The following is a 26,042-nucleotide window of genomic DNA, read 5'->3' as shown; positions in this document are numbered from 1 at the left end:
TTTCTTTTTTATTCCTTTATTCTTAATTGTCAAATTACTCATTAGTATGTTTCTCTAAAAAAAAAATAGTCATGGATATAGAGGGAAAGGCCATCTTGAAAACATAATAAAATTTAATGGACCAAAATGAAAAATCTCAAATTTAAAGAACTATTTTTGAGGAAAAATTTAAAGAACTAAATAGTACATGCAATGAAAATAACCTCTAAACTTTAAGGGTTAAAAAAAATTTAGTTTAAAATAAAATAAAACAAGCTAAACAAAGAGGGCTGGTTTGAAAGATAATATATCTTCGTAATTTGTATGTTGTGGTGGGCCTTTTTCAGGTCCGGTCCAATTGCAACTCACCTTGAACCGGCTTGTGTGCAAACTAAAACCCCTTTATTGAAACTTTGGTCACAGGCCCATGGTAGATGAAACTGTTAGAAAGAGTTACGGCAAGCAAGTACAACATAACAACAATAAATGATAAGTGCTCACTGTTAGTCAAAACAAGTAAAGGATTGCCAAAAAGAGTAGCACAACAATAGAAAATGTATTACAAGAAAAAAAAAGATATAATAATAATAACAAAGAGGGAACCACTTCCTCAGTGTGGATAACCTCATAGGAAGGTCCTGCTGTAGAAATTACCCTCTTTGAGAAGATGGTTTTAAATGGCTTATGCCCAAGAAATCCTTAATCCTTGATAGAGAGTAGGCTTTTAGAAGGAGAGAAGGGATTAGCCTATTGATGCATGCTTGCTATCACACTCTTGCCTACTCTATGTTTTTCTTTCTCACTGTTTCCTATTCTAGGTTTTGTTAGTCTGCTTTCCCATTCTTTTCTTTTTAGTTCTTACTCGTGTGATGTTGTTTTTCTAGTGTTGTGGTGATGTGATTGTTGTAATGTTGTTGTGTTGTGTTATTGTGCATGACAGAGGCTCCTTATATACTGCCTGCCATGACTTTTTTTTACTATTTTACCACTTAACCACCTTTGTCTGAGTATGGGTGTTCTTCCAAACTACCCACTAGTCTGTCAATTGCCCAACCAACATCACTTATATGTGCTGGTCGTGCCACATCCTATTACCAGACAAAGAAATCTATTTTGTTTGTTTGTTCACCATGGCATTCCCATCCAGATAAGGGTAGGCATTCTCTCTCACTATCCCTTATAGCATGCACCTAGTGATTTCAACTCATCTTTCTCTCTTTTTGGTAGTATGTCATCCCAGCACAACATTTCCCCCAAAAGTGTTTGAGTGGGAACCCCAGAATAGGCTCCCCCTTCTCCCCATTGCCAGACCATACCTTCTTTTACCTCTGACCCATGGCCCACCACTCCTGTATTGGCTAGGTACAGGTTGGTGTTGCCTAATCCTTGTGCATGCTCCACTTCTGTGTGTGTCCAAAGCTTGTTTGCTACTCGTGTTTGCCATGGCCTAGAGTCTGTTTGTGCGTTCTACTACTCATTCTTAACCTCTTATGGCGTGAACAAGTCTCTGAGCCTTCATTCTTTATGACTTGCTTTCTTCATGGGCTAGGCATTGCAAAATTATGGGCTTTTCTCTCTTTAACACATTCTTTGCTCATTTCGTAGACTTGCTAGCATTTCTGCCATACCATTCTGTTATTCCTGCCGTGGTATTGCTTGGTTTGTGTTTGTTAGGCCTCTTTTTGGACTTGCTGTATGCTTTCCCTTTTATTTAATTACAATGACTCAGTATTATCATTAGGCTTGTATTTATGCTACTTCGGGCCTTCTTGACCCATTCCATTGCTCACAGGCTTCCTTGGCTCATTTCTTCCTCCTTGGGCATCCTCAGTCCATTCTAATTCTGCATTCCCATGGGCTTTTGCTAAGTCTATTGGGCTTCCCCGACCCAATTACCACATCCTTTACTTTTGGGATTGATGGGAAGCCCATCAACCCCTTACTCACTTGATTCATTGCTTTGGGCCATTTGACCCATTCTTGCTTGCTTTCTATCCCATATAATGCCCATGAGTTTATTACTTCTTTCTCTAGGCTCCTCTAGGCCCGCTGCTTCCTCTGAAGCCTATTTATTATTTTCTAGGCTTACGATCCATTATTCCTGTCATTCGGGTTTAATAATTTTTCTCCCAATTTACTAACTCTTTTCTTCCCATATTATTGAGCTTCTTCCAGCTATTGGGCTTTTTTGCCAAAATGAGCATCAAGCAATCACATTTCATAAAAAGTTGAATTTTCAAAGATGAAAAATAAAATAAAAATGGAAATAGAGGAAACACCACGTAAAGTTAGTACTAAGTCGCTATAAAATCAATTATTAGTATCCCTGATTATCAAAATCTTTCACCTAAATGGCTAAATCCATAATCATCATTCTATATGTGGTCAAAGATGACGAGATTTTTTTTTTTTTTTTTTCTCTATGAAGAAAGATGACAAGTAGTCATTCACATGGGCTGTGAAAATGATGGAATAAACTCACATTTTATCTGATATGAATGTACATTATTAGCCTTCTGTTTATTATTTACTTATTTGTTTAATTTTTTTTAACCTATAAAATACTAAATTTGACATTACAAATTGGTATTGGTTCCATGCTTTTTTCATGAAGCAACTTAACTGGTCCAATATTTTGATATATTTCTGCAAATTCCCTTCCTTGCACAATGCAATTATCATGGTTTGGGTTGTTACCTCATTTGGATATGTTCATTTTTGAATCATATGTTCATAAATATTCCAAACTAGAGGGACTTGATCAAATTTTTGAACAACATGAATCAAAGTATTGAAACTTGTAAGGCTTGAAGAGAAGCTGCGTTCTTCCAAATAGCAGCAGACTTCAAAAACAATCTCAAACATTCTGAGTTTTGCATAAGCCTGTACTAACAAATCAAACACAAATGGAGTTGAAACAGTAATCTTGAAACTTCAAAGTAGAGAATCCACAACTGAAAAATCTCAAAGGGCTCCCTGCATTTTTTTTTTTTTTTTTCAAAACTGATTCAAGCAATGCTCGAGCATCCATAATATGAATTGTGATACAGTACGACCAATTCCCATGCATGTTCAAACTTTTTCCTTAGTGCCGACCAATGGAAAAAGGCCAGAGCCTGTTTTGCATTAGTTGGCACCTTCAATTCCAGCAGTACCTTCTCAACAATCAAATCATTTAAGAGAACAGAATCAAAATTTTGAATCAGAATGTCCCAATTACAACCCTTCCTGATTCAATTAAGAGGCAATTTTTTTATGTGTTTGCACATTACCAATGAAATCAAGAAAGCATATAGGGTAGTACATTCTAACATTGTCAATCTCAGGATAGTCATCTTACCTTGGGCAAACACCACTTAGATGCATAGCATCCTGCAAAAACTGACAGATAATCAGACCATCAAAGTTTTATTTTTGTTGGGATGAAAAAGCATGAAAGAAGAATTGGTTTTTTTTTTTTTTTTAATGAACAAGAAAACTCTTAATTAAAGGCCAACGTAACAAGAAGCAGAAACTAGCTGAAAACATCCAAAAACAACAAAGCAAGAGCTACAACCTAGCAACAAATAACAAGGATCAAAAACTGATACAGGGATCCTCCACAAACAGCAAAGAGCCTATTAAAAATTTAATTACAATTCACATTTTTGCACCGGAATAACCCTGTATATAATATCAGCAATCACAATTTGCACCAGCATCACAAATTAGTTAATTCTAAATTCTGCCAAGTACAATTTCATTTAATCAAACACGTTGAATTTTATTCAATACTATAGTTTCCCACAAAAAGGGACCTGCAGGTACCAAATGAGTACATATTTCTGTTTTAAATAACCCTTATGTGTGTCTATGTAAGTGTAATGCACGTGTATGTACACAAATATAAGCTCCAATCTGTTTAGCGGCCGATACGATAATTCATTCTTGTGAATACCATACTGGAAGCTGTTTTAGTTTGGTAAGGTTAACTAAATATTAATGTTTCAATACTAGTCAATATAGGTATATCATTTCGGATTGACAGCTTTAGATGAAAGGAATCAAAACAGAAAATAACTTCATCTAACTCATTAATATATAAAGAGATAGACTAACATCATCTCAATTCAAAACAAATTAATCAAGGCTCTTAGCATCCACATAAACAAAATACAACATAGTCACAATCAAATTAAGCCATTGAAGCCCAAACTCAATCCTACCGATAACAGTAGCATTTTCAAGATACAAGATACATAACGCACAATCAGAGTTGTTACAATCAAGATAATTGAGTTGTTTGCAACGAAAGTTGGAAACTTTGTTGCACATTCAATTTTGACAAAGTGAAATAAGTAAGATTTTCTCTAAAACACAAAGTGGGTCATTAGTATTTTGAGTGGGAAGAGTTAAAGACACAAACTTTTGGTTAGTTTTTCGTAGGGAACCAAACAGAAACAATTTCTAACTAAGATTAAATGGAAATCCACAGCAAAAATATGGAACTCCAGCCCACCTACTTATGAAGTATTGATAAGCAGAACATGAAAAGAAATGATTGAAAGAGTGAGAGAGAGAGAAACTGACTTACCCGTGTCACCGATGAGCGGCGGAGAGAGAGGGAGAGAAGTTAGACTATCGAAGCAAACAAAATTGGCCCGAGAAGAGGCATCCGGGCATTTTATTTTAGGGGAAACCGAAATTACAAAAATGCCCTCCTTTCCGAACAGTATTTTTTAGGCTAAATTAATAAATAGTAAAGGTAGAGACTTTTTATCAAAAAAATAAAAAATAAAGATAGAGAGCCAGAGACACAATAATTCCACAACAAATTTTAGATGACAAATTATAAAAAGTAATGTTAGTGGTGAGCCTAAATAATAATTAATAACAGATTATCATCTAAGTTTTGTTATTGTGAAAATATTATGAATATAATATTGCTCAATTATAAATTGATTTTCTAACTTTACTCAAAATTCAATAAAGCCTTGTTACTCTAGATTTATTCATTTCAGTCCTGAGTTTTACTTTTATTCAATGCAGTTAGTTGTCTAATTCCACTGCATTATGCAGATAGGTATCCTAAAAATGATGTTGTTTTGTATATTTTTTATTGAAAAAATACTAAAATTATGTCGTTTTGGGGCACAACTAAAATCTCTCTAATTGAAGTGGATGCAAGGACTGCATTGAAAAACAAATGCAGTATGAGTAAACTAGAAGTTATAAGACTTAATTAAATTATGAAAAAATTAAGTTAAAGGGTGCAATTTGTAATTTAACTAATTTTCATTTCTTAAAAAAAGGAAGGGGGGTCTGTATGTTATGGGTTGATTTCCTTGAGTGCACTTGATTCATACCCATATGGGCTAGTATTTGATTCAAAACTCAAAAATTTCACATGTAACCATGACAAATAGGTCAAATCAAGCGAATTCAAATCGATTGGGTAAAAACTGGGCTAAAATATTTATGGTCTTTGTCCAGTCTTTGATAGGTTGAATCAATCTAATATGACTCAAATTTTCTTTTACATGAAAATATCACCAAGTATAAAAGAAACGAAGAGCATATTCTTTTTGTTTTCTTTTAATACAAATAAGAGATTAGAGAAATGAAAATAAGGTTATTTTTGTTTCTCAATAAAACTTGTTACTTATTTATGAGAGAGAGAGAGAGAGAGAGAGATGAAATAATAATAATAATACATAAATTCAAAGGTGAAAGTCAAAGTTTACTAGTTGTTGATACTTATTTTCATGATGCATTTTTTTACAAGCCCAATTCATTTATTGTATTATATATATATATATATATATATATATATATATGTATATATATATATATATATATATATTCTTTTAAACATGGCCCAAGCTCATGTGAACATATTGGGAAAATCAAGGAAGTGTGATTTGGAGGGAATGGATTGGTTCCTTTTAGACCTTTGGCATAAGCCTAACCCAAGTGTGCTATCAAGTAGGCAAGGGATGTTGGTAGCACTGAAAGCTCATGGAGTACCCAAAATTTCCACCCCAAAAGAGGTCTTATACTCTCGCTATCTGTGGCCCAAAATTTTTGTCCTAACCCATTTTTGTCTCTAAAACATAGTTAGCTCTCATTGGCCGACTACAACTGCTAGCCCTTACTTTAAGTGAGCCTCCCAATTAGGAGTCTAAAACAACTGAAAAGGAGGAGCCAGTGGGGGCTGAGTCAAATCTTTTCCAGATTATGCATAAAGCAAGCTAACTCGTTTACCTAATTAAAGCAAATCAGAAACCAAAAATCAATTTGGCACCTTGAAGGTCCATAGCCTCATCTTTTAGCCTAAAAACCAGTCAATGAGGATACCTAAAGGCTGCTATAAAACTCTCCCTTCAACTCAAAACAAAGTCAATCATGTTTTACCCATATAGCTAAAACTTTAGAGCAAAAGCCCGTGGAGCCAACAATGATTCTTAGAGCCCGTTTGGTGGGCTTTTGAAGAGTGTTTTCTATGATTTAAATGCACAAAATTGTGGGTCCCACTTTGGAGTCAGTTGTTTGGTAAGGATACTATTTCATGGGTATTTAGATAACAGTTATCAATATAGGTGCCTTAAAACATGTATTTAGAGAACCATTAGAAAAGTGTATTCAACATTTAAAGAACAGTTCTAAATGGCACAATTGTAATATTGTGAAAATCATGGGACCCACACATAGTCAATTGATATAACAAAACACAATTGTTTCTCTCTCTCTCATCTTCATGCGTTGGAAATCTCCAAATTTTCATATCTCATAAAACGACTATTTTTACCTTCTTGAACTCATTTTCATCAATAAAATTCAAAGCTCTCTCTCTCAATGACTCACTAGAATTTGGAATTTGCCCCATTACTTCTCTTCGTCAATATGACACTTTTATTTCTTTGGGTAGATTTGTAAAAATTAGGAATGGCAACCAGTCGGGTTCGGGCTGGGTTTTTCCATATCCGAACCTAACCTGCGGGTCTGCTCCCAAAATCCGAACCCAGCCCGTTTAATAAACGATTTTTTTATGCAAGGCCTAGACCCGGTCTACCGGACCCCGGCCAGCCCATGCCACTTCAGGGCCCAATCCGTGGCCCAATCAAAAAAAAAAAAAAATTGCTTGAAGCCCTAATCCTTCACAAATAGACCTAGATCAAAAACCCAAAAAATAAACCCCAAGATGCCAAGATCATGTTCATCAATCTAGATTAGAAACCCAAAAAACAAAAACCCCAAAATCATGTTCATCAACCTAGATCAGAAACCCAAAAACAAAAACCCTAAGATCATGTTCTTCAATTAGACCAGAGTAGCCACCAAAACCCCAAACACAAACACAAATCCTAACACAAACTCAAACACAAAAAATTTAGATTTATACTTTCCCCTTTCAAAATCACAAACACAAACATAGAAATCACAAAAAAAAAAAAAAAAAAAAAAAAAAAGAGTGAAGAACATATCATTGAGAAATAGGAATGGCAACGAACCCAAACCCTAACAGGAACCCAAACTAGATTCTCAAAAAAAAAAAAAAAAAAAAAAAAGGAACCCAAACCCTAACGATCCTAAAGGTCCCAAATCCTAACGAAACCAAACAAGAATGGCAAAAAAAAAAAAAAAAAAAGGAGAGAGAGAAGAACATATTAAGCAAAGGGAGGAGGGAGAATGGGAGTGATTAAGGGGTGAGGTAGTGAGGCCGTGAGTGTGGCTATGCCGGTCGGTGAGAGTGACGGCTTGAGGAGTTAAGGGCAGTGGCGGCGAGGCTGTGGCCATGTGGCTGTGGCTGTGGCTATGGACTCACCTGGAGATTTTAGAGAGAGTGGGTTCACTGGGTGACGGCTGTGTGATGAGAATGAGAGAATGAGATAGAGTTAGGGTATTGAATAAGTTTATCTATATATATATATATGAGGGGGGTTTTAGTAATTAGGACATAATCGTGTCTGGTCCGGGTTCGGGCCAAGTTTTTACTAAAACCCAGACCCGACCTGGACTCACTTCGGGTTTTTTTTTTTTAAAACCCAAACCCGACCCTATTCTTTATCGGATAGGATAAAACCCAACCCATTAGGGTCGAATCGGACCGGGTATCCACGAGTCGGGCAAAAATTGCCATCCCTAGTAAAAAAATGTCTCACTTGTATAGGAATGATTATATATATATATATATATATATTGGCTCTCTCTCCCTATAATTGTGTGAAGTGTAGGTTCATGATAGAAAATAAATGAAAAGATACAGCCAATAGGATAAGTTTGAACCATAAATAGATGAATTTGCTCCAGAGCACAGAGTTTGAACTCTCCCAAATTACAGCAATGGAATTGTAGTGGGCTGTTGGTAGATAAGATGGCAGCAACAGATCGGGTTGAAGAAGTGAGAGTGAAATTCAAACCTGAGGATGAAGAAGTAAGATTTGTAATGGACTATTGGTGGCTACAAAGAGAGATATCAATGATAATGAATATATTTTATGGATGTTATGCATCAATAACATAATAAATACTTTTTTTTAAAGTTTTATATGTGAAATTCAACATGTAAATTTATAAAACTTATATAATAAAATTTATATTTTATATCCCCAGTACAGGTAAAACTTCTAGTCTTCCCCTTATCCCAGCAAAGCCAAATGCGATTACGTACTTGGTGACGCAAATCAAAACAGAGAAACAAATATACGCAGTCAGTGACGTGAGGCACTGGATAAGCATCATTATTATGTCGGTTTTGGGCCAAAAAGGCGCCTCATCTATCCAAACTCCAAAACGTGGTCTTAAATGTGGCGTAAACAAATGATATTCTAACACAGACTAGCTAGTCCCTATAAATATATAGTGACCACATGCATGCATCTTCAATCACAAAGCATCAGAAATCAGTTCAGTATCATTAAAAATAAACATGGTAGCCATCTTACTATATTTGTCTCTCACTCTTCTCTTCTTTCTTGTTGCTATCAAGCTCATCGTCAAAACAAGAACTACTTAACCAAAACACCTCCCACCTAGCCCACCTTCTTTTCCAATTATAGGCCATCTCCATGTCATTAAAAAACCACTCCACTGTACTTTCCGTGCCCTCTCACAAAAATATGGTCAAATATTCTCACTCAAATTTGGTTCACAACTTGTGGTTATTGTGTCATCTCCATCAGCAGTTGAAGAATGCTTTACAAAGAATGACATAGTATTAGCCAACCGTCCTCCCTTCCTATTAGGCAAGCAAATGCATTACAACAACACCACCTTAATACAATCCCCATATGGCGATCACTGGCGCAACCTCCGCCGCATTAGTACCCTTGAAATCTTCTCAAACAATCGCCTCAACAAGTTCTTAGGCATCCGAAGGGACGAGATCAAGCACTTGCTACGAAGCCTGTCACGCAATTCTTGCCACGGTTTCACCAAGGTGGAGCTACAATCAAGGCTCTTGGAGATGACATTTAACAGCATAATGAGAATGGTGGCAGGGAAACGGTACTACAGGTATGGTGAGGACATGAAGGACGAGGAATAAGTGAGATAGTTTAGGCGGATAATTAAAGAGTCAATAGGGTTCGGAGGGGCATCAAATCCAGCGGAGTTTGTACCCATCTTGCGGTGGATGGATTATGGAGGCTTGGAGAAGAAGTTGAAGAGTCTCTCCGAGAGGACGGATGAGTTCTTGCAAGCACTTATTGATGAGCAAAGGCGTAAGGAGGAAGAGGGTAACACTATGATTGACCATATGCTTTCTTTGCAAAAATCGCAACCGGACTACTACACAGACCAAATCATCAAGGGGCTTATATTGGTAAGTGCACTCAATAGTGCTTCATCTCTTATTGAGAAAAATAGGAAATCAAGGTTTTGTTTGATTCTTGCATCTTAAAAAGCAGTCATGCAATTATATGTTTTATTTTTCTTTAGTAGCTTAATCGGAGTTGCTGTCTAGTGCGAAAAAGTGACATTCTTAGTCCCAAAAAGAAAAAAAAATCCACAATAACATTAGACTAACTAGTTACATACAGTTTATCAAATAAAAACTAGTTACAAATGATATTCTAACACAGACTAGCTAGTCCCTATAAATATACAGTGACCACATGCATGCATCTTCAATCACAAAGCATCAGAAATCAGTTCAGTATCATTAAAAATAAACATGGTAGCCATCTTACTATATTTGTCTCTCACTCTTCTCTTCTTTCTTGTTGCTATCAAGCTCATCGTCAAAACAAGAACTACTTAACCAATACACCTCCCACCTAGCCCACCTTCTCTTCCAATTATAGGCCATCTCCATGTCATTAAAAAACCACTCCACTGTACTTTCCGTGCCCTCTCACAAAAATATGGTCAAATATTCTCACTCAAATTTGGTTCACAACTTGTGGTTATTGTGTCATCTCCATCAGCAGTTGAAGAATGCTTTACAAAGAATGACATAGTATTAGCCAACCGTCCTCCCTTCCTATTAGGCAAGCAAATGCATTACAACAACACCACCTTAATACAATCTCCATATGGCGATCACTGGCGCAACCTCCGCCGCATTAGTACCCTTGAAATCTTCTCAAACAATCGCCTCAACAAGTTCTCAGGCATCCGAAGGGACGAGATCAAGCACTTGCTACGAAGCCTGTCACGCAATTCTTGCCATAGTTTCACCAAGGTGGAGCTACAATCAATGCTCTTGGAGATGACATTTAACAGCATAATGAGAATGGTGGCAGGGAAACGGTACTACAGGTATGGTGAGAACATGAAGGACGAGGAAGAAGCGAGACAGTTTAGGCGGATAATTAAAGAGTCAATAGGGTTCGGAGGGGCATCAAATCCAGCGGAGTTTGTACCCATCTTGCGGTGGATGGATTATGGAGGCTTGGAGAAGAAGTTGAAGAGTCTCTCCGAGAGGACGGATGAGTTCTTGCAAGCACTTATTGATGAGCAAAGGCGTAAGGAGGAAGAGGGTAACACTATGATTGACCATATGCTTTCTTTGCAAAAATCACAGCCAGACTACTACACAGACCAAATCATCAAGGGGCTTATATTGGTAAGTGCACTCAATAGTGCTTCATCTCTTATTGAGAAAACTAGGAAATCAAGGTTTTGTTTGATTCTTGCATCTTAAAAAGCAGTCATGCAATTATATGTTTTATTTTTCTTTAGTAGCTTAATCGGAGTTGCTGTCTAGTGCGAAAAAGTGACATTCTTAGTCCCAAAAAAAAATCCACAATAAGATTAGACTAACTAGTTACATACAGTTTATCAAATAAAAACTAGTTACATACATATTATCATCGTTAAATGTCTCAAAACATAGAAACAAACCGTTTTTATTTAATATGTTATTAAATACCTCATGTATAATGCACAGGTATTGTTATTTGCTGGGACTGGTACATCAACAGTCACATTAAAGTGGACAATGACTAATCTACTGAATCATCCTAATATGTTGAAGAAGGCTAGAGATGAGATAGATAGTCAAATTGGAGAAGATAAATTGATTGAAGAATCAGATGTTTCCAAATTACACTATGATGATGCCGAAAAATCGTCAGTGAGCTACACGACACTCACGTGCTCGAAACAATGCCTGCACAACACAAAAAGAGAAGACCTCGCAGAGAACACCGGTGTGGTGCCGGCCAAATACCCTCCGAAGGTCAAGTTAGAACTTCTCACAACTCTAAAGTGTTAGAGAGGGTAAATTCTGCGTACCTTAGCTAGTGAGGATATTGGGGCTTTTATAGTAGTAGAGGATTGACCTCTTTTTCTTGCTGTAGAAGTCTTTTCCTTATAGGAGTCTTTATGAGCGTATTTTGCGGAATCCTTTCCTTGTAGGAGTTTAACACTGAGCGTGATGTGCAAGGTATTTCCTTATATACCCATGCGTGGAAGCCAAGTCAAGGTTATGTCGGGACCGTCAGCTTTATGCATCCCCTTCAGCTTACTGCCTTCAGCTTACTGCCTTCAGCTTACTCTCTTCAGCTTACGGTCTTCAGCTTACGGTCTTCAGCTTACTGCCTTCAGCTTACTCTCTTCAGCCTACTCTCTTCAGCTTACTGCTTTCAGCTTACTGCCTTCAGCTTCGCCTACTCCCTCGTCGAGGTCGTCAGCCTCGTTAGGGTCGTCAGCTTCGCCTACTCCCTTGCCAAGGTCGTCAGCCTCGTTAAGGTCGTCAGCTTTGCCTACTCACTCATCGGAGTCGTCAGCCTCGTTAGGGTCGTCAGTTTCGTCTACTCCCTTGTTAGGGTCGTCAGCTTCGCCTACCCCCTCGTCGGGGTCGTCAGCTTCGCCTACTCCCTTGTCGAGGTCGTCAGCCTCGTCAGGGTCGTCAGCTTCGCCTACCCCCTCGTCGGGGTCGTCAGCTTCGCCTACTCCCTCGTCGAGGTCGTCAGCCTCGTCAGGGTCGTCAGCTTCGCCTACCCCCTCGTCAGGGTCGTCAGCCTCGTCAGGGTCGTCAGCTTCGCCTACCCCCTCGTCGGGGTCGTCAGCTTCGCCAACTCCCTCGTCGAGGTCGTCAGCCTCGTTAGGGTCGTCAGCTTCGCCTACTCCCTCGTCGGGGTCGTCAGCTTCGCCTACTCCCTCGTCGAGGTCGTCAGCCTCGTCAGGGTTGTCAGCTTCGCCTACCCCCTCGTCGGGGTCGTCAGCTTCGCCAACTCCCTCGTCGAGGTCGTCAGCTTCGCCTACTCCCTCGTCGAGGTCGTTAGCCTCGTCAGGGTCGTCAGCTTCGCCTACCCCCTCGTCAGGGTCGTCAGCTTCGCCAACTCCCTCGTCGAGGTCGTCAGCTTCGCCTACTCCCTCGTCGAGGTCGTCAGCCTCGTCAGGGTCGTCAGCTTCGCCTACCCCCTCGTCAGGGTCGTCAGCTTCGCCAACTCCCTCGTCGAGGTCGTCAGCCTCGTTAAGGTCGTCAGCTTCGCCTACTCCCTTCAGCTTAGTAGTGTCAGCTTTCCATTTATGACAAGTGAGGCCGACGGGTCTATTTTGAACGTCGCTTCATGATACTATATTCATGAATATTCACATTCACAATTTTACCCTTATCAGCTGCCCCCCACTCCATGATCTCGTCAGCTTAAACTGACAGGTTCATGGAGTTAAAGTCCTTTTCATTTGGATAATTCCAACTCGTCTCTTTAGTAGACTTGTTCATCTCGTTGTCTTTTATGTTAAAACCATCATCTTAGTCATATCCTTTAGTGGACGAACTCGTCAACTTTATGGGCTCGTCCGCTTTGGGGACTTGGCGCAATCGTCCATTTCGTGGGTATTACTAAGTGACTCGTCCAATCTATAGGCTTAATGATAAACTCGTCTACTTGTGGACTTAATAATTTTTCATTCTTAGGATTGGGTCGTCCACTTTGGACTTAGCAATGTCGTCCGCTTTGTGGATTTAGTAGGGTCGTCCAGCTTGTGGACTTAATAAGGTCATCCAGCTTGTGGACTTAATAAGACATGGTTGTCCACTTTGTGTCCATTTTATGGACTTCATAATTTTTTCATCCTCCTAGGATGAAATCGTCCATCTTGTGGACTTAATAAGCCTGTCCATTTTATGGACTTGATAATATTTCATCCTCTTGAGATGAGATTGTCCACTTAATGGACTGCATATTAGGGTCGTCTATTTTGTAGACTTGGATTCCTCCACTTTGTGGACTTGTTGAGGTGACTAAGTGTTGGTACCTCGTCACCTTGTGAGTTGTCCACTTGGGGTCGTGGACTAATTGAGGTGACTAAATTTTGGAGCCTCGTTACCTTTTTGGTCGTTTACTTGTAGGCGACTTAGTATGGTGATCATCCACCCATAGTCAACTTCGGTCACGTGTCTACCCGTAGGTGACTTAGCGTAGTGACCGTCCACCCGTAGGTGACTTTGGCCATGCGTCTACCCGTAGGTAACTTAGCGTAGTGACCGTCCACCCGTAGGCGTTGGCCATGCGTCTACCCGTAGGTAACTTAGCGTAGTGACCGTCCACCCGTAGGCAACTTTGGCCATGCGTCTACCCGTAGGTAACTTAGCGTAGTGACCGTCCACCCGTAGGCGTTGGCCATGCGTCTATCCGTAGGTAACTTAGCGTAGTGACCGTCCACCCGTAGGCGACTTTGGCCATGCGTCTACCCGTAGGCGACTTTGGTCATGCGTGAATAAACTCCTCTTATTAAAATAAACCATGCATTCATAGAAAAAGTAGTTCTTAAAAAGAAAACGAAGACCTGCCCTTTGGACTTTAAAAAGAGTTATTGTAGCAAAAACTAAAGTAAATAGAAAAACTGAGGAGTATAGCTAAAATTCACTAAGGTAAACTAGAAATAAAGGGGTGCTGCTCTTCATGCCATCCTTTTTACTGGTAGTACTTCCGTAGGTGCTTGGTGTTCCACAGGCGGTGTAGCTTCTGTCCATTCAGCGTCTCCAGTTCTTGCCATCTTCTGCCCTCTGTCCTGTCGTGTATCCTCTTGCCTTTCTCTCTTCTCTCGAGCCAAAAGCGCGTCCTCAGCATTCATGTACTTGGTTGCCCTATAAAGCACGTCCGACATAGTCTTCGGGTCATTCTTATATAGTGAAAATAGGAACTTACCCTTCCGAAGCCCATTTGTGAAAGCGGCTACAAGTATCTTGTCGTTAGCTTCATCAATTGAAAGCGCCTCTTTGTTAAAGCGTGTTATGTAAGACCTTAGCGTCTCATCTTCCCGCTGCTTGATGCTTATCAAGCATGCTGTAGACTTCTTATACCTGTGTCCTCCGATGAAGTGCGAAGCAAACTGGGCGCTTAGCTCCTTGAAAGTACTGATGGAGTTAGGCGTCAGCCTGCTAAACCATATCCTTGCGGGACCCTTCAGCGTGGTGGGGAAAGCTCTGCATATGATCTCATCGGGTACCCCCTGAAGGTGCATCAAGGTCTTGAAGGACTCCAAATGATCTAGAGGGTCTTTGTTTCCGTCGTAGTTTTCCACTTGCGGCATACGGAACTTTGGTGGAAGGGGGAAGGAGTTGACGGACGCGGTGAACGGCGAGTCGGTTCGGTGGACCAGATCATCAAGGTCGCTGGACACCCGTCCTTTGAGGGCGTTCATCATGACATCCATCTGTTCCTTCATCGCCTGCATCTCCGCGACAATGTGGGGTTGAGCCATATCAGTGACGGATGGACAGCTCATATCTTGTCGCTTAAGTCTGCTTGGGGCATTACTACCTTCCGGCCCCTCTTGGTCTCTTCGCTTGGCACTGATACCTTCTTGATTTTCCCCTTGGGTACCCATAGCGGCGTTCTTTTGCCGTAGCTGTTCTTCAAGGTCCTGATTCTATTTGGTGAGACATTCCACTGTTGTCATGAGGGTTTGGACCTGCCTCTCCAAGGTAGTGGGTCGCAGCTCGTCTCCCTGAACGTTGTTGGTAGTTGCCATCGAGTGAGTAAGTATCATGCAACTCTTTGTCCGGGAAGCAATAGGCTAAAGTATGCTTCGTTCCCACAGACAGCGCCAACTGATGATGTCAAAAAATCGTCAGTGAGCTACACGACACTCACGTGCTCGAAACAATGCCTGCACAACACAAAAAGAGAAGACCTCGCAGAGAGCACCGGTGTGGTGCCGGCCGAATACCCTCCGAAGGTCAAGTTAGAACTTCTCACAACTCTAAAGTGTTAGAGAGGGTAAATTCTGCGTACCTTAGCTAGTGAGGATATTGGGGCTTTTATAGTAGTAGAGGATTGGCCTCTTTTTCTTGCTGTAGAAGTCTTTTCCTTATAGGAGTCTTTATGAGCGTATTTTGTGGAATCCTTTCCTTGTAGGAGTTTAACACTGAGCGTGATGTGCAAGGTATTTCCTTATATACCCATGCGTGGAAGCCAAGTCAAGGTTATGTCGGGACCGTCAGCTTTGTGCATCCCCTTCAGCTTATTCCCTTCAGCTCACTGCCTTCAGCTTACTGCCTTCAGCTTACTCTCTTCAGCTTATGGTCTTCAGCTTACTGCCTTCAGTTTACTATCTTCAGCTTACTCTCTTCAGCCTACTCTCTTCAGCTTACTGCCTTCAGCTTCAGCCTACTCCCTCGTCGAGGTCGTCAGCTTCGCCAACTCCCTCGTCGAGGTCGTCAGCCTCGTTAAGGTCGTCAGCTTCGCCTACTCCCTTCAGCTTAGTAGTGTCAGCTTTCCATTTATGACAAGTGAGGCCGACGGGTCTATTTTGAACGTCGCTTCATGATACTATATTCATGAATATTCACATTCACAATTTTACCCTTATCACACTACCTTCAAAGTATTATCTCAGAAACCCTTCGATTGTATCCAGCAGCACCATTATTAGTACCCCATATGTCCTCTGCTGATTGTACCATTGAAGGATATGATGTACCGAGTGGCACAATGTTATTGGTCAATGCATGGGCCATACATAGAGATCCTAAGCTGTGGGATGATGCAACTACCTTTAAGCCTGAGAGGTTTGAAAATAGTGAGGTTGAAGGACATAAGCTAATGCCATTTGGGATTGGGAGGAGGACTTGTCCTGGGGCAGGTCTCGCCCAACGTACAGTGAGCCTGACTTTAGGTTCATTGATTCAAAGCTTTGAGTGGGAAAGGGTTACTACAGAAGAAGTTGACATAAATGAAGATAGTGGGATCACTATGCCTAAAGCCATGCCATTGGAGGCCATGTGCAAAGCACGCCCAATCATGCATAAGCTTCTTTCTAAGTTGACAGATGATGTTTGAACGATCTCCTTGAGTTACTTTTTAGAGACTTGCTTAGTTATTCACAGATAATTTTAATCATTTAATAAACTAAGATAAACAATTACATATTAAATTTGAAAATTGAATTATAGTATCTATATAAAGTTGTATCCTTCTTTGTTCTCTCTCTTTTTTTTTTTTTCTTTTTTTTTTTGGGTGTGGTGTTGTTGTTGTTGTTGTTTTTTTTTTTTTTTTTTTTTTGGCTTGTACTGGATAGTGATTTGTATATGTGTTTAAGGAATAAGAAAGGATTTGAATCATTTTACTTTTCATTTCCAAATTCTTATGTTAAATTAGGATATATATTTTATTATAGGATATAAACAAATCAAGTCATCTAAAATTTGAAAGTTAAATGAAAAAACACTTGTTTATTTACTAAATTGGTGAGATGAATGTTTAGAAATTTGAGAAATATTTTCAAATAATATATATATATATATATATAATATGATTTGCATCTTGAATTGACTTTACTTGAATATTAAATTTAGTTGCATCTTTCCTTATTTAAAACAATATTAACAAAAGCAAATAAATGATAAATAATTTTTTTAAAGGGAAAGACAATGGTGAAGAAGAAGAAAACAATCATTCGAGCTTATTCTAGTTAACTTTTATGTTTGGGGTTTGTCTTCTCTTTTTTGTCCTTTTTTTTTTAAGCTCTCTCTCTCTCTCATGGAGAGATTATGTGACTACTAAGGGTCCATTTGGATCGAACTTATTTTGCTAAAACTGAGAAATGAAAATTGAAAATATTGTAGCAAAAGTTGCTGAAAAGTGAGATTTGAAGGTCCCGTGAACAGTGCACGGGACCCACTGATGTGCTGAAAAAGGGTTAAAAAGTCAAATAGTGTGACTACTGTTTATGAACAATGCATGAGCAGTATCTGAAAGTTCAGATAGCATATAAAACACCCTTGAATGTTTAGACCCCCAATAATAAAAATATCAATTCAAGCTTAGTGACAAACGGTAAGTGTGTAGAAAATGAACACAAACTATAAACAGAATTGGTAAACAATCTAAGCCAATTAAAATCACATCCACAGCAAAAAATAAAAGGCAAAGATTAAGGAAAGAGAGATGCAAACACAAGGACAACACAACGATGTGTTATCAAAGAGGAAACCAAAGCTCTCAGCGTAAAAACTCTCCACCGCCCTCCAAGCGGTAAGTAATCCACTAGAAAATGTAGTTGGGATACATGAACAAGAATAAACCCTCCAAGCCTAATTTACCCAGTGTACCTAAGCCCTCCAAGTTTCTTGCTCTAACGAGGTTGTGTCGAACCTATTTCTTTTCTAGCTTCCCAGATTCCGCTAATTGACCATAGCATCTACCAATGTCAAATTGGTTCCTTCCTAACTGCTTCCCAGAACACCAAATAGCCCTCTCATAGTAATGGATATGGTGAGAAAAGGTTTTGGTAAAAAGCCACTCAAGGATTTAACAATGGAGAGGAAGAGAGTAGAGGAATTTGAAGAGTCTTTTATGTGAAGATTGTGAATGAATCAACCTTATTTTACTGTGGGGTTTCTCTCTCAAAATTCTCTCTGGAAACTCTCTTTCTTTCGTGGGTATAAGGGGTATTTATACTGGGGTGAGAATGGAATGTGAAGAGTCAGGTTTTTCAAAACAAGACTAGCTCATGGATTGGCCTCACGGCTTGACTGAGTCGCAAGATCTAGCCGCAAGATAACTGAACGGCCAGTTGTCCTATTTTGTCCTGTAATGCTCCAGTTAGCATGACACTTCAACTTCTGGCATGCCTAGCACGTGTGCAGCTTCTGGCGGCTTGCAGCCGCGAGTCACCCACGAGATCTAGTCATGAGTCTCTGTTTTTCTTGCACACTCTTGAGCATTTCTCCACACTATCTCACTCACTACTCTTACAAAAATTCCACCTAAATACAGGGTTACTAATTACTGAAATACAATCAAATTTGGCACGGAATAAAACCAACAAGATGGTTAATTAAATTCAACCTTACAGTAAACATTTGTCTCCTGAAATGCGTGCCAAAAGAAAAAAGAAGGGAAAATGCAAGACTCAAAACACCAGATGCCAGACGTTTATCCAACCCATACTAAGTGTAAAAAAAGGAGAAAAACTATGTTATTACACAAAGCCTTGCTCCATATATACAAGACTATAACCGATACACATGAAATGAGGTGTACCAAGCCCAATTATGAAAATAATCACAAATCATTAAGTGGGTTATTTGGTCTTCTCTCTTAATCTTCTAAACACTCAAACTACTCTAATATTATTTTACAAATGCAAATAATTAAGCATTATGTTGCCCGACATTAATTTAAAATTTTTGACTCTCCTACTTGGGAAACATAGGTTATTCATAATTTTTTTTTTTTTTTTTTTTTAAAAAAAAAACTTGAAAATTAGGATGAAAGTTGTGTGGTTTCAACAAATATCCAACACCTTTTTGATCTTGGTATATGGAGCAATAAACCTCTCAATGTTATTCAATGGGGGAGGTAGAAAGACTGTAGGGATGGTCAGGGATGTTATTCAATATTGAAGAAGTTTGAATTTTATAAAACCAAAGATAAAGACTGAATAATAACCCACTTATTGGTTTGTGATTATTTTTGTTGTTGGACTTGGTACACCTTATTTCATGCATAGGGCTTTACAAGCAAAATTTGATTATCTTTTATAATTTTTGCCCACTACTACTCCACATGATTTCTCCTTGCTAACGGATGCATGAAAATTCACTTTTACAGGGGGCTGAAAGGGTCCGGAATGTTGCTTATGTTTATCTCAGTATGTGCGTAGTCGTAAAACATTAGGTGGTCAAGGTATATTTTATCAATTTCTTTACTTAAGAGCAAAGGGTCAAGAGCTTCTCTCCTAGTTTGTCTCATCATTCGATTTCTTGCAGTGAAAGCCCCAAGGATTTTTTCTAAGGGGTCAATAAGAAGATGAATGTTGAGTAGGAGATGAATTTTGTGTCTACATGGTTTTATTACAAATTTTTCCATAGTACTAAATTGATAATAAAAGATAAGCTATAAGTTAATTTGGTGTATTATTTCTTCATATAATGAACATAATATTATGATTATTAAGATTAAATCTTGGGAATAATCTATTATTTCTAAATACATTATCACTGCGCAACATTGGTGTGATGGTCACTTCTTAAGCACAAGTTTTTGTTATGGTGGGGGTGGGGGGGGGGGGGGCAAGTATTGGAGTTCAAGTTTTTAGAAGGAAACTTTACACACATATACATTTAAATTAGGTTAGAGTGAGATTTTTATCTCAGGTTAAAAAAATAAAAATACAATAAACATATTAATTATATTGTTGTTAAGTAAACTTTAATTATTATTGCTTAGGATATTTTTATCAATTAGTTTATGTCTTTACTCTATACAATTCTTTTATATAACAATTCAACTCAATTTTGACAACTATTGTTCTTTGTGATTTTATTAAGAAAATTTTTGTTATGTTAACATTTGTTTTTGTCTTCATTCAATCACTTCCTTGTCCCACCCCCTTGTCTTATTATTTATTTATTTATTTAGAATCACCCATTGTCTTATTGTTTAATTGTCTTTTAATGTTAACATTTATTAACTACTTATTGACTATCTAGCCTTGCCCCAATCCCCACTTAACAAATAACAAATTAAAAAAACATTCAAATTCAACCACTCCTCCAATCACAAATTCGATCAAAAGTATAAATTAATTGTAACTTTATTTAAAAAAGTTAACTCAACTTTGACAACTATTGGTCTTTGTAATTCTATTAAGAAAATTTTTGTTATTTTAACCCTTTTTTTTTGTCTTCACTCAATCATTTCCTTATCCTACCCCCTTGTCTAATTTTTTTATTTATTATTTATTTAGAATCACCCATTGTCTAATTGTTTAATTGTCTTTTAGTTTAATATTTACAAATATTGATTGACTGACTAGCCCTTGCCTCAATCCCCACTTAACAAATAAAAAATTAAAAATACATTCAAATTCAACCACTCCACTCACAGATTCGATCAAAAGTATAAATTAATTGTAACTTTATTTAACAATTAAACTCAATTTTGACAACTATTGATTTTTGTAATTTCATTAAGAAATTTTTTTTGTATTAACATTTATTTTTTTTTCTACACTAATCACTCTCTTGTCCCACGCCCTTCATCTAATTTTTTTAAATATTTTTTTTAGAATCGTCCATTGTCTAATTGTTTAATTGTCTTTTAGTGTTAACAATTAATAACAAATGATTGACCGACTGGCCCATCCCCCAATCCCCAATCCACTAATGAAGTGCATGATGACATGCCAACAGTTACATTTTGGCAAGCAGTACAATACTGGTGGAGAAATCTTTGGAACCAACAGGCTCCTCAAGTTGAAGGTGATCACCTCCACGATCATGTGCGCCCAACCCCTCTAGAGAGATGGTTCACAATAAATGTTCATCCCCGGGTGACTCCCGTTCGAGTCTTTTGGTTCCTTCTAGGCTTGATAAGTTCTCTTTGTGCTCTTTCCACCTTCACTCTGCAACTCCATTTTACCTTTTAAAGATTGGAGGTCATGTAGTGTTGTTTTCATGGTGGAGATCTTGCACACAGTTGCACTTCAGTGTCTCTTATTATTTGGGTTCTTTAATGCTGCATGTGAGAGATATAGGAAACATTTTATGTTCAAATCAATTGGAGATTTTATAATTATGTTTGGACTACGTTTTCTGACTTCAGAAACAGGGGGCAATCTTATGAGTCCCTTTGAGGCACCATATCCAGTTGAGGCCAACCTATCACCAAAAGATAAAATTCTCTGAAATTGCAGGTGTTGTAACGAGTTTACTTTTCACAGTTGATGCCCTCTCTATAATCAATTTACTGAAGCCTGGCCACCACTATTTCATCTTTGAAGTCACGGCTAAGTTGACAATGCACTTGAGCTTGGACTTGCTGCTCAATAGGAACCTTTTTTATGGTGCTTTTGCAGTGTCACTAATTTTTCTAATTGTTGTCTTCAAGAATTTCATTCGGCGTAATGTGGTAAATGGGCAGGTCCCCGTGAATCAACAACGTCGCCTTCCATTGGTTCCTGCAAAAAATATTGCTTAAGTTGGATCGTTGCATGGAAAATGACACATATATAACTTGGTAGAATAATATGATAATATATAGAAATGTCTAGCAATAAGTGGGATTGAGGTTGAAATCCCACTTACACAACAACCAATTGGAGTTTTACGCTGATGATAAAAGCAATTATCATAGAGTAGATGCTATAGGTTTAAATTTCATTGTATGTATCCAAAATAATAATAATAATAATGTACATATTTATGTTAATAGAAATTCTTTTCATAAATGTGAAACAAGATATGCAATTGTAGTGTCTTCTTTTATCTATAAAAAATTTTAATTTATGTTGGTGAGAAAGAAGATTTGTACTATAAATTTATATATTTCTTCTTCTCCTTTTTTTTAATTTTTATATTTTTATATTTCCTCTCAGGCCTCAAGTCAAAACCCACATATTGAGAGGAAAATGATGTATATATCCAATGCATGAAATAATTATTGCTCAACCACACTACAAAAGCTTTTCTTTAGAATTTTTTTTTTTTAATTATGACTAATAAGGATGTGTTTGGATACTGCTTATTTGTTAAAACTGAAAAATTATTGTTGAAAGTGCTGTAGATAAAAGTAAAAGTTAATTGAAATAGTATATTGAAGTCGTGAATAGTGCCAAAAAGTGCAGTGAGACTTATGAATAATAGCAAAAATAAGCTAGATAGTAAAATAATTTTAATTTTTCATTCTTACCCAAATGCGCGCTAAATATCTATAATCAACAGAAATAAGAGAAGAAGTTTGTGATCTCCATCTTCGTGCTTAACCTAGCCATCAAGATTAACAAACCGATGGTTTCTTTTTTATTCTTTTATTCTTAATGGTCAAATTAGCCATTAGTATGTTTCTCTAAAAAAAAAAAATTGTCATGGATATTGAGGGGAAGACCATCTTGAAAACATAATAAAATTTAATGGACCAAAATGAAAAATCTCAAATTTAAAGAACTATTTTTGAGGAAAATTTTAAAGAACTACATAGTACATGCAATGAAAATAACCTCTAAACTTTAAGGGTTAAAAATATAATTTAGTTTAAAATAAAATAAAACAAGCTAAACAAAAGAGGGCTGGTTTGAAAAATAATATATCTTCATAATTTGTATGTTGTGGTGGGCCTTTTTGAGATTGTGGGCTAGGCTGCCTCCTGCCACACTACGGCCCAAAGGTTCTGGGTAGGAGAGTCAAGAACAGTTCAATTGCAACTCACCTTGAGTTAGCTTGTACGCAAACTAAAGCCCCTTTATTGAAACTTTGGTCATAGGCCCATGGTAGATGAAACTGTTAAAAAGAGTTATGGGAGGCAAGTACAACATAACAACAATAAATGATAAGCGCTCACTGTTAGTCAAAACAAGTAAAGGATTCCCAAAAAGAGCAGCACAACAATAGAAAACGTATTACAAGAAAAAAAGATATAATAATAATAACAAAAGAAAAGATAACACCGATAATCAATCAATAAGATTTAAGAAGAAAATGTTAGTCTACCATGCTTAGTTGCATTACAGAGCTAAGAACAAAGAAGGAACCACTTCCTCAATGTGGATAATCTCATAAGAAGATCCTGCTATAGAAATTACCCTATTTGAGAAGATGGTTCTAAATGGCTTATGCCCAAGAAATCCTTAATCCTTAATAAAGAGTAGGCTTTTAGAAGGAGAGAAGGGATTAGCCTATTGATGCATGCTTGCTATCACACTCCTGCCTACTCTATGTTTTTCTTTCTCACTGTTTCCTTTTCTAGGTTTTGTTAGTCTGCTTTCCCACTCTTTTCTTTTTAGTTCTTGCTCATGAGATGTTGTTTTTCTGGTGTTATGGTGATGTGATTGTTGTAATGTTGTTGTGTTGTGTTATTGTGCACGGCAGAGGCTCTTTATATACTACCTACCATGACTTTTTTTTTACCATTTTACCCCTTAACCACCTTTATCTAGGTATGGGTGTTCTTCCAGACTACCCACTAATCTGTCAACTGCCCAGCCACCATTACTTATATGTGCTGGCTGTATCACATCCTACTACCAGACAAAGAAATCTATTTTATTTGTTTGTTCACTGTGGCATTCCCATCCAAATAAGGGTGGGTATTCTTTCTCACTATCCCTTATGGCATGCACTTAGTAATTTCAACTCATCTTTCTCTCTTTTTGGTGGTATGTCATCCCAGTAGAACATTTCCCCCAAAAGTGTTTAAGTAGGAACCCCAGAATAGGCTCCTCCTTCTCTCCACCACCAGACTATACCCTCTCTTACCTCTGACCCATGACCCACCACTCCTGTATTGGCTAGATACAAGTTGGTGTTGCCTAAGTCTTGCGCATGCTCCACTTCCATGTGTGTCCAAAACTTGTCTGCTACTCATGCGTTTCCATGGCCTAGAGTCCGTTTGTGCGTTCTACTGCTTATTCTTAACCTCTTATGCCGTGAACGGGTCTCTGAGCCTTCATTCTTTATGACTCATTTTCTTCATGGGCTAGGCATTGCCTGATGATGGGCTTTTCTCTCTTTAACGCATTCTTTGCTCCTTCCGTAGACTTGCTAGCATTTCTGCCACACACTTCTGTTATTCCTACCATGGTATTGCTTGGTTTGTGCTTGCTAGGCCTCTTTTTGGGCCTGTTGTATGCTTTCCCTTTATTTAATTGCAATGACCTAGTATTATCATTGGGCTTGTATTTATGCTTCTTCGGGCCTTCTTGACCCATTCCATTGCTCACGGGCTTCCTTGGCCCATTTCTTCCTCCTTGGGCATCCTCGACCCATTCTAATTTTACATTCCCATGGGCTTTTGCTAAGTCTATTGGGCTTCCCTGACCCAATTACCACATCCTTTACTTTTGGGGTTGATGGGCTTCCCATCAACCCCTTACTTACTTGATTCATTGCTTTGGGCCATTTGGCCCATTCTTGCTTGTTTTCTATCCCATATAATGCCCATGAGTTTACTACTTCTTTCTCTGGACTTCTCTAGGCCCGCTGCTTCCTCTGAAGCCTATTTATTATTTTCTAGGCTTACGATCCATTATTCCTATCATTCAGGTTTAATGGTTTTTCTCCCAATTTATTAACTCTTTTCTTCCCATATTATTGAGCTTCTTCCTGCTATTGGGCTTTTCTACCAAAATGAGCATCAAGCAATCACATTTCATAAAAAGTTGAATTTTCAAAGATGAAAAATAAAATAAAAATGGGAATAGAGGGAACACCACGTAAAGTTAGTACAAAGTCGCTATAAAATCAATTATTAGTATCTCCGATTATCAAAATCTTTCACCTAAATGGCTAAATCCATAATATCAATCTATCTGTTGTTAAAGATGACAAGATTTTTTTTTTTTTTTTTTTCTCTATGAAGAAAGATGACAAGTAATCATTCACATGGGCTGTGAAAATGATGGAATAAACTCACATTTTATCTTATATGAATGTACATTATTAGCCTTTTGTTTATTATTTACTTATTTGTTTAATTTTTTTTAACCTATAAAATACTAAATTTGGCATTACAAATTGGTATTTGTTCCATGCTTTTTTCATGAAGCAACTTAACTGGTTCCATTCCTTTTATTATAATTTTTGTAGGAATCCTCTTTCTTTGCCTATTCCACGTACGTTTTCTTTTACCAACAAAAATCATTTGGAATCTACTTTGCGTCTATCTTTTGTGCTTTAATTTTTTCTTTACGTACAAGTAGAGGTTTGGAATAGATGCTCTTTGAAGACCAATATAAAAAGCAAAACACCACAACTCACCCACCAACTTCAAAACCAAAATCAAAATCCACTTTCAAGAGAGTTCGCTCTAGTCCTCTTCTCCATACCCCTTAATGCCAATTCAATTAACCTTCTTCATCACACAATGAATTTCCAGATGGAGATCTGGGTGGTGGCATCATGCACCTTAATTATTTGGAATGGGTGGAGTAGCGAAGATGTGTGGCATCAGTTTCTAATGCTGCCCCATATCTGATGGTGGCACCATATGACCGTTAAAGCAAAAATCTCCTGAAGATGCCATACATATGGGTATTCTCTAAGTCAGTGTCGATGCCCTCTCTATAATCAATATCTTGAGGGTGGGTCATCACTGCTCAATATTCTTCCATGCCACTGCAATGCAGCATTGATAATGTTAGGGATAATACAAATTTTATAACATAAACCTTACAGATTGACATGC

General features: G+C 37.9%; 2 pseudogenes; both read left to right on the top strand.

The window, feature by feature from the left end:
- Nucleotides 1-8,980: 8,980 nt before the first annotated feature.
- LOC115953165 lies at nucleotides 8,981-9,920 on the top strand (annotated as a pseudogene).
- A 169-nt stretch (nucleotides 9,921-10,089) lies between these two features.
- Nucleotides 10,090-16,840, top strand: LOC115952853 (annotated as a pseudogene).
- The last annotated feature ends 9,202 nt before the right edge of the window (nucleotides 16,841-26,042 follow it).

This window comes from Quercus lobata, chromosome 7, assembly GCF_001633185.2.
Source record: "Quercus lobata isolate SW786 chromosome 7, ValleyOak3.0 Primary Assembly, whole genome shotgun sequence".
Classification (NCBI taxonomy): Eukaryota; Viridiplantae; Streptophyta; class Magnoliopsida; order Fagales; family Fagaceae; genus Quercus; species Quercus lobata.
Note: the sequence above shows the minus strand (reverse complement) of the source record. Positions and strands in the feature narration are given on the sequence as shown.